Source organism: Dipodomys merriami, unplaced genomic scaffold (assembly GCF_024711535.1).
Source record: "Dipodomys merriami isolate MVZ:Mamm:240054 unplaced genomic scaffold, mDipMer1.0.p SCAF_10, whole genome shotgun sequence".
NCBI lineage: Eukaryota > Metazoa > Chordata > Mammalia > Rodentia > Heteromyidae > Dipodomys > Dipodomys merriami.
This window is the reverse complement of record NW_027202271.1, coordinates 4,521,784-4,533,087: the sequence shown is the minus strand read 5'-3', so window position 1 is coordinate 4,533,087 and position 11,304 is coordinate 4,521,784.

Here is an 11,304-nt window from a genome sequence, read left to right as displayed (position 1 = left end):
CCCATCTTTCCCATCCCCCAATAACATGCTTTGCTTGTTTGTAAGTCATAGGGTTTGAACTCAGAGCCTGGGTGCTGTCTCTGAGCTTTTGTGCTCAGGGTTAGTGTTCTACCACATGAGCCACAGCACCACTTCCAATTTTCTGATGCTTAATTGGAGGTAAGAACCTGGTTTCAAACTTCAGTCCTCAGATCTCAGCCTTCTGGGTAGCTAGGATTACAGGTGTGTGCCACCAGTACCTGGCTTACAATAATATGTTTGTGTATGAGGAAACAGAAGCTTCAATTTCAGCCCTCAGATTCCAAATAATAAATGTAGACATAGGGTTGTGTCTATTTGTAGAAGCAACCCTACCAATAAGGACTGGACAACTTTAACAAAAGTAATTTGTCTAATATCTAGGCTCAGTAGAGAATTCAACTATCTTTCACTTGATTTTTAACCTGGAAAATATTTGAACATATGAAAATGCCATTTCAATGAGAGAAAATTGGTTCTGATGTAAAGGAAAGACACACACAAAGAAATCAGATTAAAAAATAAGCCCAAGTACACAGAATATGGAATTTAGCATATAAATGTCAATGAAAGAAGATGAAGTTTTCAATAAATGTTGTTGAGACAATGACCTAGCTAGTAAACAAACCTGCTTTCTCTCCTTGTCATCTATTTCGGCAAAATTAGTTTTATATGGATTCGATATTTACATGCTAAGCAATAACAACACTAGGAGGAGGAGGGCAAGAATTTTGAGTATATAAAGTCCTTTCTTCAAAATGGAATAAAAAGACACACAAAGGTATAACCATATTTTTGTGTGTATTTTAGTACTTGAGCTTGAACTCAGGACCTGAGTGCTATTAGATTTTCACTCAAGGCGAACACTACCACTCAAACCACAGCTCTACTTTCAGCTTTTTTGGTGATTAATTGTAGAGAAGAGTCTCATGGACTTTTTTGAGCAGGCTAGCTTTGATCCTTGGATCTCAGCCCCCAGAGAAGCTAGGATTACAAGCATGAGCCACTGATACAAAGAATTGATTGATACAAAGAAATTTTTTGCACATAATTTTAAATAATTGTTATGGCATACAGGATTTTAAATTATTTTACTTAAGAAAAAACAAATCTAGGAAAATTACTTCTCATATTTATAGATATAATGCATATGTTCTCTATGTGAAGAAAAAGTCAATATCTAGGAAAACCATTTCTAGTATTTGTAGACAAAACACCTAGTTTCTCTACACAAATGGCTTTATTCCATAATCACAGTGTCAACTTTTGAATCTTAGCTCCATAATTTACTAGCTGTAATGTTTGGTGCATTCATCATTATTTTTCAAATCATGGTTTGTTCACATATAAAAATGGGAAGAATAATAATAGTTACTTCGTACTTCATGCTCATAAGGTTAAAATAAAACAATATATATGAAGTCTAGAAAATAACATGATAAATACTCCATAAATACTAGCTCTTACTGCCACTATGGATATCATAATACTATGATTCTGGTTCCTGGAATTCTTATCTACATCCTATTATGGGTGTATAATCCAAACTGTTATCTGGGTTATTGAAATAACTTCTCAACTTTTCCTCTGACCATAGCTTTTCCTAGCTCACTCTTATCATTCCCACCACTGCTGGAATTAATGTTACATAATATTCAATACAGTAATATGGTTTGTCTTATAAAACCTTTCGTTGGCTTCTTATCACTGGATGAAATCAGAACTTCCCGGCATGGCATACAAGACAATTGTGTTCTGAGCTAAAGCACTGCATTGATTTAGGGTCCAACCCTAAATTATATAGAAGATGATCAATCATTTCTTTCTTATACTTGTTTTATCCAATTAAAGAACAACATGTTTTCTAATGTGCTCTTATGGCACATTTCATAATGCAGTCTTAATGTAAAGCCCTGTGTAAAAACTTTCTAAGATATTCATAATATTGAGTCACAATTTTTTAATTTTTTATTGTAAAGATACTATACAGAGGGTTATAGTTACATGAGCAAGGTAATGAGTATACTTCCTATTGGAGTCACAATTAAAAAAAAAAAAAAAGCTGGACATTGGTGGCTCACGCCTAGAATCCTAGCTACTCAGGAAGCTGAGATCTGAGGATCCTGGTGTCAAGTCAGCCCAGGCAGGAAAGGCAGAGTCTTTTCTCCAATAATCAGCAAAAAATACCCACAGGAAATGGTGGTTTGATTCAATTGGTAGAGCAAAAAAGCTAAGGGATAGCAGGACAGCATTAAGGCCCTGAGTTCATACTCTAATAACTACCACTATATACAAATATGTGTGTGTCAGAGATCTATCCATATTGAGTTAAATTCAATGAAGAAAGCATATGTACACATATATACACAAATATGAATACATGTGTATATATGTATACATGCATATAGATGTATACAGATGTGTGTATATACACATAAATATATTTATATGTGTATACATGTAAATGTGTATTGCATATACAAATACACTTTCTTCATTTGCTTTAACTTCAGTATGTCTAGATTCCATAAGTCTGACATATTACACAATAATGTTGAATGATACCACATTTGTTCAATTAGATCTACATTTTTCTAACCTCTCCTTATAGCAAAGGCACTCTAGCAGCCTCACAGAAGAACACTGCATGGGCTAACACAGTAATTTCTAGCCCACAGAACTTTCTCCTCAGTCTCAGCCCTTTGACAGTGACAGCTTACTGAATGTCAGTGTCATTCAGTGTCAATGAATTGCTGAATGTCAATGTCATATAAAGATATCAGAGGGAATTCAGATTGGATGATGAGTTATTTCACTTCTTTTATCCCCCACCTACAGTTACCCCAGTCATAACGGGAGATGTATTTGACATGTCTCTTCTGGCCCACAAACCTTTCAGATCCATTCCGAACCTGTCTCCCTGCTTTCAATCATCATTACTCTCATCTCCTCTAGCTTGGCTCATGACGTGACCTCTACGTGAAATCTCTCTGATGGGTTCAACCCTTCTGAGTTCTAGTCTCCTTCACTCATTCATTCCTAAGTATTTATATGTTCTTCAGTACTGTACTATTTTTAATTTAATATATTTATGTTGGTGTGCCAGAGTGGAGCTTGAACTCAGGGCTTTGTACTTGTCCTTGGCTTTATCACTCAAGGCTGGTGCTCTCTCACCTGAGCCACACCTCCACTTCCACCATTTTAGTGGTTAATTAGTGTTAACAGTTTCTGTGTCTTTTCTATCCAAGCTGGCCATCCTCTGTGGGCAGCCTCTTGAGTAGCTAGTATTACAGGCATGGGCTACTGGTACCTGGTTGCCATGCTATTTTGTGCTAACTTGCCTGAATCTTTTTATTTGGGTTGTGTATATCCTTCTCACTGTACTATCATCCTTATCTGTTGATATGGTGACTTAATACACACAAATTATATGTAATTAAATGCAGCTGGTATGCTATCCATCACTTCAAATATCTAGTATTTCTTATGTTGGGTGTATTCAAAATTTATATCACTAGCAATTTTAACATGTACAATCATCTATTATTAACTATATTCATTATGCTATAAAACAGAACACTAGAGCACCTACCTTCCTCTGAGCGGATCTATTCCTTAGTGCCCCATTTTCCTTCTCTTCTGCTGCTCTAACCACCAGTTCATGCTTTGCTTACCTGAGGTGGATTGCTTTCAGTTCCACAGATCAGAATGGAAGGCGTTTATCTTTCATACATCTGGCTTACTTCACTTGCACTCTTTTCTCCAATTCCATCCATGTTATCCCAAATAGCAGAATTCCATTCTTTCTTCATTTTTATTTTTATTTTATGTTATGTGTTATTTTAGAACTAGCAAACATTTATAATATTATACATAGTGTATAATATATTTTAATACAAAATATGGACAACATTTATAATGTATTTATAATGGTCTCACTATGGTGAGACCATTGTGACAATTTTATACACGCAAACAGTGCACTGTGAATACACACCCTGCCTCCACTCCTTTTTCAAAATATGTTAGTAGGTTTTATGCTAGCTATAGATAGGTGTAGACCAAAATGGAGAAAGACACAGAGATACAGATGAGATTAGATGTATATACCGACATCTGAATGTATATATGTGTATGTGTGCTCACTTATACATCTCTATACACAAACACACATATGGAAACATGTTCTATATGGAAACATGATATATGACATGTATTATATACATATTTGTGTGTATATTTTATATATATGCATACACACAGAAACATGTTCATAGACCCCTCCTCACTCAGAAGTGTGCTTCAACACACATAAATATTGCACACATATACACATCAGTGTCTCATCATCTCATAAATATCAGTTTCTCATCTTTTCCCTTCAGTCCTCTTTCTGATCCTCTTCTACACAGTGGCTATTTTACATTCCTACCCCAGTACCATCATTATCATCATTCTATGTCTATTTTCCACAAACGAGCAAGAACATGTAATATTTGCCTTTTGTCAACTTGGCTTACTGAATTTCCTTCTTTTCCAAAGCTGAATTGGATGAAGTTGTGACAGCATTTAGTCTGTTAGTTTGCTGATTGACACAATTTGACCCCATCACTTGGCTACTGTGAATTGTGCTGTGTTGAGCATGGGCATACACATGTGTTTGACATGCTGGCTTTAAATCTTTCCAACTCTATCTTTAGTTTGGTGAGGAAACATATCCAAGTTTCTATGAGGCGCTGTAATCCCATAATAAACTTTTCCTTTTGTCCTTACATAATAAATACTCAGACAAATGAGCTGTGACATCTCATTGCAGTATATCTCTGCATTTCCATAATGAGAAGGAAAGGTGAACTGTTTTTCTTGTCTGTTGGCCATTTCTATGTCTTCTGGGAAAGATCTCCTTAGATCCCATGCTTCTCTATCTAGAGTTGCTTTAGCTCCTTTATTTTACTTTTTACTGTAACTCCTTATAAGAGTCAGGGTTCTCTGGAGGGAGAGAATCATTAGCATTTATTAGTAATTATGAGAGAGAATTAAGTTGGCTTACATGATTCGTGGCTGGATTAGTCCCTAAGTGGCTACTCCATCTAAGAAGCTGGACATCTTAGAACAAATTGGGGGATGGGTGGGAATGACCCCGTCTCAGTCTGGAGACTGCAGGCCCCGACACCACGGGGAGTTACTGGTATGAACCTGCATTCAAGAGCTGAAACATCTTCTGATGTCCACAGACAATAGCAGCAGTGAAAACTGGACATGCTCCAAAAGAATTATGCATGCACATGTGTGCATACATGCTTCCCAGTTTTCCCTATGCTTGCTTTCTTTTTGTCCTTATTGGATGGTTTTGCCCGCATTCAGGGAGGGTCTTCCCCCTTGTTTTGCTGACCCATATGCCATCATCGGTCTGCTTCACAGGCTCCTCCCCATCCGGAAGTGCACTTTAACCATCTATAGTCATCTTTCAGTCCACTCCACAGGACCACCATGAGTTAGCCAGCATGCTTAGCGTCAGAGCATCCTTACATGGTTTGCAAATATTCTCTCCTCATAGGTGCGATGTCTCTTCAAATGGATTGTTTCCTTTGCTACCTCAAAGCCTTTTATTCTTTTTTTTTTGTTCTGTGATTCTTATTATTTATTTTTAAGTAGTTGTACACAGGGGTTTCAATGCCACAAATAAGCTTTTTATTTTATTTTCTTAATGCATCTCATTTATCTATTTTGGCTTTTGTTAGCTGAGTTTGGGAGGGATCAAATCCACTCATTGCCTAGATTAACTTCTTGTGGCTGGTGTTTATTCCTCTTATCTTGTCTTCTTGTAGGTTTTGTGGTTTCTGGTATTACATAGAAGTCACAGGCCTATCTGCTTCATGGTTAACAATAACAATTCCCTGTATTGCTTTTGCTGTTGTTGTCACCGTGGCAAATAACTTAGAAAATGCGATTTATAGGGAGGCAAGTCCTGATGTTGGCTTAGAGCTTCAGATCTGTCAATCCACATGGAGGGATGGCGTGCAGGGAAGAGTAGCTCACTTCATGGTGATCAGGGGGCAGAGAGAGAGAGAAGCAGACAGACAGACAGAGACAGAGACAGAAACAGAGAGACAGACACAGAGACAGAGATAGAGAAATTGCCTATGCTAGTGGACTTTCCTGTTCTTCCTTTGGCGCTGTCTGGCCTCTAGACTATGAGGTGTTGCTTTTGCCGTGCATGGAGGATCTTCTCTTCCTTCAGGAATCCTCTCTGGAAATGCTGCTGCAGGCATAAGCAACTCATGTTTTAGGTATCCGTCAATCCATTCTAGTTGACAATTAAGAATGTCACAGTGATTCTCTTTTTCAATCTTTTAATTTTTGCTGATCAACCCAGGCTGGATTTGAACTTGTGAAACTCCTGCTTCATCATTTTGAGTGCTAGGATTATAGGCATGTGCCCCAATGCCCAGAATAACGGATCTCTATTTGTGTTGCTGAATTTAGTTTGATAGCATATCATTGAGTTTGTTTTTCGTATATTTCCAGCAAGAATATTTGCCGGAGAGTATTACTTCTTTTTTTCTCTTGTGCTAGTCCTGGGATGGGAACTCAAGGCCTCAGTGCTGTCCATGAGCTTTTGTGCTCAAGGCTGGTGCTCTACCACTTGAGCGAGAGCTCTACTTCTAGCTTCTTAGAAATAAGAGTTCACAAACTATTTCTTCCCAGGCTGTCTTCAAATTGAGATTCTCAGATCTCAGCCTTCTGAGTAGCTAGAATTATAGGTATGAGCTACTAGCACCAGGCTTCTTCATTTTTTTTTTAGAGAATTTGAAAATACTTGGAATTAGGTTTTTAATTGTTTGAAAGAATTTGTCAGTGGAACTGTTTAGTTCTATGTGTTTCCTTGATAAGTTTTGTTTTTATTACTGACTCAATCTTCTCTTCCTCCTTCTCCTCCTCCTTCCCCTCCTCCTCTTGCTCCCTCCTCCTCCTCCTCCTCCTCCTCCTCCTCCTCCTCCTCCTCTCCTCTTCCTTCTTTTTTTTTTGGCTGTTTACATCAGTCTCAGTTGATTGTATATGTCTAAGAATTTAAATTTTTATTTTAGGCTTTGTTGTTTATTATCATATAATTTATTTAGTCTATTTTATTTGTCGTCATGAGGATTAGTAAACTGCCAAAGTAGTCTGCCAAATAACTTTTAACTTAGATACATTGACTGAAGCTGTCTAGAGATGGAGGGCCACTGAAGCTCATTTTATAAAATTTAAAAAGGTATAGGATCAATTTCTGAGCTTATAAATACCTATTTATAATACATGCAACAATTAACTGAAATTATCAAGTCTCTGATGTCTGTACTCCTCAAAGACAGGGACCAAATATTGCCTGTATTTGTCTTCTTTATTAGAACCATAGCAATGGGCATTTAGTATGTAAAGATATCCTAGGCCAGTGTGGTAGGGTTAGTGAGAATTATAACAGAGTTGGATGCCAGTGGCTCATGCCTGTAATCCCAGATACTCAGGAGGCTGAGATCTGAAGATTGTGGTTTGAACCTAGCCAGGGCAGAAAAATCCATGAGATTCTTAGCTTCAATTAGACACCAGAAAGCCAGAAATGGACTTCAAGTAGTAGAGTGCTAGCCTAGAGCAGAAAAGTTCAGGGACAGCTCCCAGGCCCTGAGTTCAAGTTCCTGTATTGCCACACACAAAAAGTTATAGAGTAATTATTAAAGAAAGAAGGAAAAATGAGAGTCTGTTCACTTAAGGGAAGAAAGCTCTGGGCTTGATTCATTAAAGGTATTGTAGTGATCTGTTTATATTAGCATCTATATGCTTATATTGACATTCAAAAGAATACAATCCTGAATGAATGTAGGATGAATAAAGGCAAGGATTTAGTTCTACTGAGAACACTTCAGATCATTTCCAGGATACCAGCTCCTCCTCCAGACCGCACAGCTTAAATAAGAAAAATATCCAGAAGAAAGGTGTAATTCTAAATTCATTACAGTACTGACCAGAAGCTGTTCCCTCCTTTCATAGATTGTGGGACCAAGTGATTCTAATTATCCACATCAATGCCTCCATGGGCTGCTGAATCTTCTAAACTTCTTATAGATAATTGTAAATGAAACAAATAGATAATGCCTTCTCTTACAGCAATGAAGGAAAATATAGCTTTATTTTTACAATTTTTTTGGTCTGATTGTTTCTTGGTTTTTAGTGTTTACTTTTTCTCATGCACAAAGACTATTAAACTTCAAAATATAAAGACTTTTCTCTTTCACTGGAGTTAACAATGTACTATCGATAGGAGTGTTTATTTATTTTTTAGTTATTTTATTAGTAGGTCTTTACATAATATTAATTCTTTTTCCATATTTTTAATTGTAAAAATACTGCACAGAGGGGTTACAGTTACATGAGTAGGGTAATGAGTAATTTCCTATCGAGCATTGTTACCTCCTCTTCTGTTTTTGCCCTACCATCCCTTCCCTCTCAACCTTCCCAACTCCTCCCCCCACCCCCAAAACTGTAAAGTTCATTTTCAACATAGTTTCTTGTACATCTCATTGTTACAATGGGTCAACCTGTATCCTTATTTCAGCATTTTGTTATTTCTCTTCCCCTCCCCAAATTAGAAAAATGTATATACAAGATGCAGGACACCAGAATCAGATATAGTGAAAACACAGGGTGCGGCGGGGGAAGAACATACAAAACATACAAAAGAAACATACAAAAGAACATACAAAAGAAACATACAAAAGAATATATGAAAGAAACAAAAGAATCACATAGTGTGTTATAAGTACAATAGCAAGAAAGAAAACAATAGCAAGAAAGAAAAAACCACTTGTGTCCCTGTCTTGGGGTTCATTTCGCTTAACATCACCTTATATGGTTATATGTACATAGCTTTTGACCTTTTTTGCTTGTCCTGGACATATACTAGTTATTTCAAATAAGGGAAACCATGGGACCTATGTGTTTGGGGCTTGGCTTACTTCACTTAACATAATTTTTTCCAAGTCTTTCCATTTCCTAACAAATGAGGCAACATCATTCTTTCTGATGGAAGCATAGAATATATATATATATATATATATGCATATATATATATAGGTATACTGTACATACTGTACAAAGGGTTACAGTTACATGTTAAGGTAATGAGTACATTTTTTTATGGAGCACTGTTGCCTCCTCCTTTGTTTTCCCCCTCTCATCTCCATCTCTTCCTTCCCCACCTCCCCAAGTACTCCCCGGCTAAGTCTGTGAGATTGTTATCTCCAATTAATCACCAGAAAGCCAGAAGTGGAGCTATGGCTCAAGTGGTGGAGTACCAGCCTTGAGCAAAGAAGCTAAGGGACAGCACCTTGCATTCCACCAAAAGAAAGAAAAGAACTCCCTCTTCCCCCAGAAAAACCAGGGGAGTGAGGGAGGGAGACAATCAATTAGAATGCAGAAATTGAGATTGTCCATGAAGTAAAGGAAGATGAGATTGAGCAGTATGGGAAGTGAGGAGAAGTGAGGGTGTAGAAGACGTGGATTCTGCCACAGATGGCCACATTTACAGACCTGCCCACACACTTCTGTGGGAAGGAAATGCTTCTGTGTGAGATGAGGCTGAAAAGCAGGTGATGCCAGACTCGTGCAAATCTTGAAGGCCATGTGTCCCACATGCTTTCACAGATCCACCAGGTTCTCTGAGCCTCAGTGCTGATTGTATAAGCAGGCACACCACCACTTGTCACTCTGAAAAGCCTCTGATGTCTGCAATGTCACTGACAGCAGAGAAAGTAATTTCCCAAGCCTGGAAAAACAGGTAAATTCTTCTCTTGGTCAGTTCTCAGGAGAATCATCTTTTATAATCCTCAGGTGTTTGGGGTACACTGTATCCCCTTATGATATATTTTGTTATAATTTGCTCTCTTTCTCTGGTCTTTCACTCTTACTTAAGGGTATCATCTTGCTATCAAATAGTATTTACCCAGCCAAGAGCCCGCGAATTTACAGAGATACGAGTTCACAAATTATTCCTGCCCAGAGCGTCTTCAAACTGAGATTCTCAAATCTCAGCCTCCTGAGTAGCTAGAATTACAGGCATGACCCACTAGCACCATATTCTCATTCATATCTTTAGGCAGATGGAAAAATAAAGAATGATTGACACCTAGTAATCAAGGTGTCAAGTAATCAAGGAAAGTTGTGTTGGAAAGCAACATTTGATCTAAGAAAATTTGACAGATGTTCACAGGAGATGACAAGGGAGAGCTCCCCTAAGAGATTGAATGCTAAGCCAGAGTCATTATTCTACCAATGCTTTCAGGAAATACATCATTTGAACACCCTTTTTATTCTCAGAAAGTTCAAGGGAAATCAGTCTTAACCACTGGTGGGTGGAATTATGAGCCTAAATGTCAATATGTAATAACTATAGTTCTCCACATTTCTTCCCCACAGTCAAATTCGTATTCACTAAATCCTTTTCTCTTGTTGCTAAGGAGAGGATACAAGAATATATTAAAATCATAAATATTAGCACAGTTGGATTGGCAAGTCAATCTGTCCTGTTAGCAATGTAGTTGCAAAATTTTAAGTATTAGATTTCTTGTCTTTGTCCTGTAGAGTCTATAATACCTGATGCAGAAAATATATGTAAAAAATGTCATCTCTTGGATGGATTAGGAAAAAAAATCATACTAAATGAAGTAAGCTGGGCTCAAAAAGACTAAGCCCACATGTTTTCTTCCTCCCTTCCTCCCTCCCTTCCTTCCTCCCTCCCTCCTTCCCTCCCTCCTTCCCTCCCTCTCTTCCTTCCTTCCTTCCTTCCTTCCTTCTTTCCTTCTTTTTTCCTTCCTTCCTTCCTTCCTTTTGTTCTTCCATTCTTTCTTTTTTGTCAGTCATGATGCTTGTAATCAGGGCCTGGTTACTGTCCCTGAGCTCTTTTGCTCAAGGCTAATGCTCTACCACTTTGAACCACAATACCAATTCTAGTTTTCTGGTAGTTAATTGGAGATAAGAGCCTCATGCATCTTCCTACCCAGGCTGGCTTTGAACTGTGATCCTCAGATCTCAACCTCCTGAGTTGTTAGAATTACAGATGTTAGCCACTAGTGCCCAGCTATGTTTTTCTTTCATATGTAGATCTACATAGGGTCATATGTATATACTCACAATCAAGCTGACTAATGATATATGTAGAATGTGACTCTATGATGTACCACTTATAAACGACTAATAGAGTTTTTCAAAATAAATATTAGAAGGCTGAAATACATCTTGCATGGGAGAGGG